We start from the raw sequence: 7,665 nt of genomic DNA, 5'->3' as shown, positions 1-7,665 counted from the left end.
GACCATCAGCATTACCTGAAAACTTGTTAGAAATGAAGTTATGCAGTTCTTATCCATTTGTGGCTCCTCTGTTCCGGTATTTTTAATACATGCAGGTATGTGTCCATGTTGGTATAGCCCCTCCTTTCTTACACAAAAGAGAACATAGATTGTTCTGTACCTGTTTTGGGTTTTTGTTTTTTCTGGAGATGACATCATATCACTGTATAGAGACCCCCTTCATTCATTCCTTTTCCTACTGGAGTGGGTTGCCATTCTCCTCTCTAAGGGATCTTGCTGACCCAGGGATCGAACCCAGGACTCCCACATTGCAGGCAGATTCTCTACAATCTGAGCCACCAGAGCAGAGAAACCCTTTACAGATGCTTAAGTGCCACAGTATGTGGATTGACTGCAGTTTATTCAGTTAGTCTTCTATTAATAAATATTTGGCTTTTTCCAGGGTTTTGCTCTAATAGATTATGCTATAATGAATAGACTTGTGCATATATGGTTTTGTATTTTTACCAGTGTATCTGAGGAAACATCAGTATTCCTAGAAGAGGAATAGCTGGGTCAAAAGTTAAATGCATATGGTAATTCTGGCACTTTGATTGCTAAATACCCCCAAAAGTATTGTATCATTTTGGATTTCTAAAAACAGTATAGAGGAGTACTTATTTCCCCACAGCCTTACCAGTATATACTGTCAAATATCTTCATATTCCCCATCCGACAGGTGAATAATGCCTCTTCCGTACAGAGTTAATTACAGTTCTCTTATTATGCAATAAGAGTTTTAAGGGACAAGTTTACATTTACATTTTGTTTTCTATGAACCATCTCTCTTATTTCTGGCTCACTTTTTTTATGTTTAATTTACCAAATGTTTTCCTATTGGTTATGCATTTTAAGTCATAGTTAGGAACATTTTTCTTACTCTCAGGTGATAAAGAAATTCGTCTATATTTTCCTATAGTTCTTATTTGTACCCAGAATTTTTAAATATGTTTCTGAAGAGATTCTTAGGTTCAAAGCAACAGTTTACAAATGCAAGTTTATAAACTGATGTCAAACATTGCAGTTATTTACATGAGAAACGTTTAATAATCTGTCATTTCATGCTTTTCTTAATTCTTCTAAATGATGTCAGTCTGAAGTCTTCTGGCCTGCATGATAAAATGTTCTATTAGTAAAACAAGTAACATTATTCCTGGAGTAATGTATACTCTTAATGAATAAACATTCAATTATTGAAAACTTTACCTTTCTAAGAGAAGACAACATAAACCATTACAATGCATCCCACAATCCAGCCAATTAAGAGAAGAATAGGGACCACAAAGCGAGATAATGTAGCCTCTGCTGAAAAACAAGAGGAATCAGATTAGAATGGTCATGTTGGTATTAAATCTTCTGAATCAAGAGGATAAGAGGAAATTTGATATAATATCAAGGGAAAAAAATACACTGTCTAATGACACCCATACATAATTATTATTTTCTTTTCTACAAAGGGTGCTTGTGACTCAGCTGGGTATTTGAAAGAGAAGGGTGTGTGTGAAAGCCTCCTGGTGGCTCAGCTGGTAAAGAATCTGCCTGCAACGCAGGAGAGTCGGGTTCAATCCCTGGGTTGGGAAGATCCCCTAGGGAAGGGAAAGGCCACCCACTCCAGTGTTCTGGCCTGGAGAATCCCATGGACAGAGGACTGTGTTCAAACCATATGCCTTCCTTTTACAGTTAGGTGACCTTGGGCAATCCTGAGCTTGAACTTCCAGGTTTGTAAAATACAGAGAGTGAAACTCATGATATCCACCTCCAGGAATTGTTCTAAGAATCAAATGACATTGAGTAAGTGCCAAGACTTTGTAAACTCTAAGCACCATGTGTGTGTTTGCTGTATACAGAACACATTCCCGCATTTGTTCAACACAGAGACCAGCTGTTTACATAGAAACACTGGAAAGTGAGGTAATTACTACTAAATAATCATAAAGTAGGGAAAGGTGTTGAAAACTGTTCTTAGATTTGATAGCTGACTTTATCATAGGAAAAGAAAGCATTACACTTTACGTAATCATGTAATCATTCCTGAACAGAGCAAAGAGATTCTATTTTTTCAACTGGTTCAGTATAGCAACCAACACTGATCCAACACACACATAGAAGACAAAAGTATAATAACTCCTCTTTATTATATTTTTATATTTATATATATATTATATATTTATAAGTTTCCTACTTATACCCTTACCTGTAAAAAGGCAACTTATAAAAGTATTTTTTCACTGCATCTCAATCTTATTTCAGACACCACACAAAATAGTTCAAAACACAGCAAGACATCATATAGAATATTGCCCTGTGTTAAATGCTCAGATATATTCTTAACTGAAAGCACAATTAGATTTTATGCAATTAGCTAACAAAGAAAATGCATATTCTTAGCAACTGCATTCCTATTACAATTTCTATCACTCTAAAAATAAAGTTTTCTTTTAATGCTGTTAAAATCATCAAGAAATGAGACACTTCTAAAATTTGGAGACATAATAGCAAATCTCCTGAAATTAATATGAATTTTAATAGCTTGCTGCCGCTGCTGCTAAGTCACTTCAGTCGTGTCCGACTCGGTGCAACCCCATAGACGGCAGTCCACCAGGCTCCCCCGTCCCTGGGATTCTCCAGGCAAGAACACTGGAGTGGGTTTCCAAAATTGTTGGAGTGTCTCAACTCTCACAAGTTCAACAGCTTTACTTAACTTCTCCATCACACTGTGACCTTGAACAAAGCATTAACCACAACAATGTGAAAAAATTTTTCTCTTTACCTGCCATGTGGCATTGCCTTAAGTATAAAGGGAACATTATGATATGCTCTTTACTCTCATTTGGATAAAAGCCTTTTTATGAATTAAGGTACCATTACACTGGAGGTCACAATAATTTTTTTGAACTGTTTCTATATTGATTTAGTATTTTTTCCTGATTTCCAGGAACTTAGAATTAATACCAATATTTTAAATGAGCATTTGTATTTTATACAAGCACATTTTAATACAATTCTAAAATGTACATAATACTACTACTTTTAGCACTTTATAGTATCTCTTTATTTATTATTCCGTGGGGAAAAAAAAAAACATTGATTGTGCTTTTAAATACTCAAAGCATACCTGCATTTGTCTTCTGTTAACATTAGTACTTTAAGTTTTATTATAATCTGTAGCATTGGTTCGAAATAGGAATATATAGGAACATAGCATTTGCATATGTCACTTACATCAATAGTACAGATAAGCACAAAATCTCTTTTTAAACATGAAGAATAATTTCAAAATACTTCTCTCCGATCCTGAGCATGCCCAAGAAGGTAGACTTATACATATTAAGAACACTGTGCTCTGGGATAAGACTATCCAGGTTTAAAAGCTGGAGCCCCCACGCTCTTGCATATGATTACAAGCAAGTTACTAAATTTTATTATCCCTCAGTTTCCTTATCTGTAAAATGGAAATGGTGATATCTCATGAGATTGTTGTCAGCATTAAAAGCATTAATTTCCAGAGACATTTAAAGCTTTCTTGGACGCAGTATATATATTCAGCCCATCTTATCAATTATTTTTCTTAGATATAAAAAATATTTAAAAACCAGAAGAAAAGAAATTCAGATATGAAGCATCTTAGAAATGACTAAGCCTATTTTATTTATTTTTGACAGTCAAAAAACAGACACAGAAAGGTAGAAGGATTACCCCAAATTCACATGGCCATTTAGTAGCACATCCAACACAAAATTAAAATATCCTTAATTCTAGCCCAGCACACCACCTTACTTCAAATTCAAATCCAGCACAACACTGGAGAATAACCTGCTTCTAACTCAATTTTCAAAACAAGCATGAGCAAATTAAACTCTTTTGTTTCTTTGAACCTTTCAAAGTTACTCATTTAATGTATAGATGCGGTCCATAAATTGCTTATCTAATGCATTTTTGCAGTCACACTAACATAATGTGGTTAATGCTCCTTTAGAAGAGATACCATGCTCTTCAGAATAACAGGGAAACAGAAAATAAACCTGGGAGCCTGGAATGTTTTTTGCCAAGAGAGTTGGATGCCTTAAATCTTACCTTTTTCAGCCATTCTTCCTGTTGTTGGGTGGGCTGGTCAGGGCCACTCTTACCTCTTTGTTATTGTTATCCAGTGTCTCTTTGAACTTTAAATAGATACGTGAAGAGTGTGGCAGCTGCCTGACTCCTGGCTGCCAACTGTCTGCGTGATGTAAGGCACTGGAAAGCAGAACTCCTCTGTCTTTTTCTTTATCCTATTATGAAGGAAACAAGGGACTATAGGATCTAAAGTTAAGCTGAATAATTCTAACTCAGAGATATGCAGATTTTTTTACTCACTCAATGCCTCAGACAACATGAAGGAACTCTTCAGGGAAGTGGGTGTACGAGGAAGATGACATTTCAATTAGACAAGTCCTATTAAAGAAGAAGGGTGGTATGATGGAGAGAAAGGACTTTGAAGTTGGAGAGACCTAGATTCAAATTCCAATTGCTATTTCTGTAATAAATGAAAGTAGCTTAATTGAGCATCAGCTTCTTTAGTTTTAAAATGAAGATACTAATATCTACCCAAGGAAGTGTCAAAAAGATGAAAAAGCTATATGAAATTTAGACAATTCTTTATTACATTACAGAATGCAAAAGATAAAATAAATGGTGCCCCTTCTATGAACCAATCTAAAAACAGAAAATTGTAAATATAAATGTCCTAGAAATGAAAACAATAAAAAATTGTGGTATTGCCTAGACTTTTCAGAGAGCAGTTGTAATCTTGTTTTTATTAGCAATGTATAAAAATGGGACATTCCACTTTTCAAGTCCAACCTCGTTTATGTAACATGACCTAGACTATGCCCTAGATTCTCATTGGAGTAACTTTTAGGTCTGGATGGAAAAGTTTTGCAAAATGACCTTTAACTGACTTTAAAAAAGTCCAGCACAAGACTGAGTGTCCTCCTCTAAAGACAGACTTACCTGATCTGATCCACCTTCAGAGTTCCAAGAGCAATGTTTCTTGCAAACAACCACGTCTTCTCACTCATCAAAATCCACCAATGGTTCTCCATCTCCTAGAGAATAAAAAGCAGGTTTCTTGTTAAGATCCCTAAAAAATCTCACCCCTCTAATTTCCCATTTGCAATGATGCTTCAGCCACACTGAACTTGCTATTGTATGAATCCAGGATGCTACCACCCACACAGGCAAGGATGACCTATGAATTTCTACCTACAGATTAGAGTGTGCAGCCAAAAAATCTGATAAATTTACTGCATGTTTAATATCACTTAAACCAAGCTGTCTCTCTCCAATTTAATATTGAAAGAATGACTGGCTTTACCAGATAAGAAGAGAGGTTATGTAACAAAATGCCTGGTAAAGTAAGGAGGTGTTTTCCCAATATTAAATAGCTATATATTGAACAAAACTTAATTGAGGGCAAGATAGATAGAAAAAGAAGAAAAGCATAATGTTCGATCTCATTAAAAGCTGAACACTTTAAACAAATAGGCTCAAATGAACACTCTTAAAAAAAAAAAAAGATATTCAAAAGAAACAGTAAAGTACCGTCCAAAGAACAAACAAAGATACATATGTATTAGGGTAAAATAATCTGCCTGAAATGGATAAAAATAGAATGTATGAAAGTATATACATTAAAAATAGTTATTTCCATGTCAGATGTCTTAAACTCTTTTCTAATGTGGTATATTAACATTATTACACAAATTTTGATTCTGAGGGTAGATTACTTTACAACTCATTATTTTCTTTAGTTTTCTATGAGTGAGGGAGTGATAGTCACTCAGTTGTGTCTGACTCTTTATAACCCCATAGTCTGTAAGCTGCTGGTCTCCTTCGTCCATGGAATTTTCCAAGCAAGAATACTGGAGTGGGTTGCCATTTCCCAGGGGATCTTCCTGACTCAGGGATCGAACAAGGGTCTCCTACATTGCAGGCAGATTCTTTACCATCTGAGCCACCAGGGAAGCCTACTATTAAGAAACATTTCTAAATATAAAGACAGGTCAACTTATAAAGTATCAGCAGATACATGGTTGACTTCATCTTATAGTCTATAGACAACATATTAGACCCAGGGATTGAATCCAGGTCTCCCGAATTACAGGTGGATTCTTTACCATCTGACCCACCAGGGAAGCTCATTTTCTGTAGAGAGAGGGAAAAAAAGAAAAACTAATTCAGTGAACATGAATTGCCCAGATCTCAGAGAAAGGTTCAATCTAAAATCTCATTTCCTTGGTATCATTTTTTTTTAAAGTTTTATAATTTTTATTCAGGAAAAAATGTCTTATTTATTATTAGACTAGTTTTGCTTTAAACTCATAAACCCAAGGGCCTATATTTGACCATTTTCTCATCATCTTCTTAGGGCATATCACTTAGGTATATAGGTACATTTTCTATTTTTAATTTGCAAGTTTTCTTGAATATTTAGATCTCAGTTCCTTTATTATCAAGGTGACATTAGTTTCTTCTAGGGTATTTAAGCTAAAAAATTTTCAAATACTTGGCTCCTTATTCAAAAGAAGTCAGAATTCTTCACTTTTCAAACATTTTTATATCCAGAATTATAAATATAATATAGATAGTAAATATTATAAGTCAATATTATAGATCTGCATATGGACAAATTCCTATAAAAACACAAACTTCCAAAAGTGACTCAAAAGGAATAGCATATTTGAATAGACTTATAAAAAGTAAAGAAGTTGAAGTCATAATAAAATATCCCACAAACCAAAGTCCTAGAATAGATGGCTTCACTGGTGAATACTACCAAACTTGCAGAGTTAATGCTAACACTTAAACACTCTTCGCAAGCATAGAAAAGGAAGGAAGACTTCCCAACTCGCCCTATGCTGCCTGTGTCACCCTAAAACCAAAACCAAAGATCTTATAAGAACGCTACAGACCCAATCTTGCTAATGAAAATAGATGCAAAAATTCTCAGCAATAAACCAACAAGCCATATCCAGTAGCATAAAAATTATACACCATGATCAAGTAGGATTTATTTCAGGAATATGTAGTCAATACAACTTTCAAATACCAGTTAATATTATATACCACATTAATAGAATAACAAAAACCACATGATCATCTCAGTAGATGCAGAAAAAACATTTGATAAAAATCAAATACTATTTCAAGATAAAAACACTCAATAAATGAATTAGGAATAAGTTCTCCTCAACTTCATGAAGGGAATCTATCAATATAAAAATCCCATTGCTGGGAGTGGGATGAACTGGGAGACAGCAATTGACATATATACAGTGCTATGTATAAAATAGATAACTAATGAGAACTTACTGTATAACACAGGGAACTCTACCCAATGCTATGTGCTGACCTAAATGGAAAGGAAATCCAAAAAAGAGCTATATGTATACATACAGTTGATTCATTTTGTTGTATAGCAGAAACTAACACAACATTTCAAAGTAATTATACTTCAATAAAAACATAAAGTATATCTTAAATGCTCAAAATTCTCCAAGCCAGGCTTCAGCAATATGTGAACCGTGAACTTCTTGATGTGCAAGCTGGTTTTAGAAAAGGCAGAGGAACCAGAGATCAAATTGCCAA

The 7,665-nt window shown here is 34.6% G+C and overlaps 1 long non-coding RNA gene across 2 annotated transcripts; it reads right to left on the bottom strand.

Annotated features, from left to right (window-relative positions):
• Window positions 1-1,063: 1,063 nt before the first annotated feature.
• Window positions 1,064-4,472, bottom strand: STRIT1. 2 transcript variants are annotated; one of them, XR_006552132.2, is made up of 4 exons: window positions 4,393-4,472; window positions 4,114-4,307; window positions 1,246-1,344; window positions 1,064-1,148 (listed from the first exon to the last, which is right to left on the bottom strand). It is a non-coding gene; the product is annotated as a small transmembrane regulator of ion transport 1 (long non-coding RNA). The 2 variants fall into 2 exon arrangements; XR_003110486.3 differs by lacking the exon at window positions 4,393-4,472.
• Window positions 4,473-7,665: the final 3,193 nt, after the last annotated feature.

The sequence above is a fragment of the Bubalus bubalis genome, chromosome 1 (genome assembly GCF_019923935.1).
Source record: "Bubalus bubalis isolate 160015118507 breed Murrah chromosome 1, NDDB_SH_1, whole genome shotgun sequence".
Lineage (NCBI taxonomy): Eukaryota > Metazoa > Chordata > Mammalia > Artiodactyla > Bovidae > Bubalus > Bubalus bubalis.
Note: the sequence above shows the minus strand (reverse complement) of the source record. Positions and strands in the feature narration are given on the sequence as shown.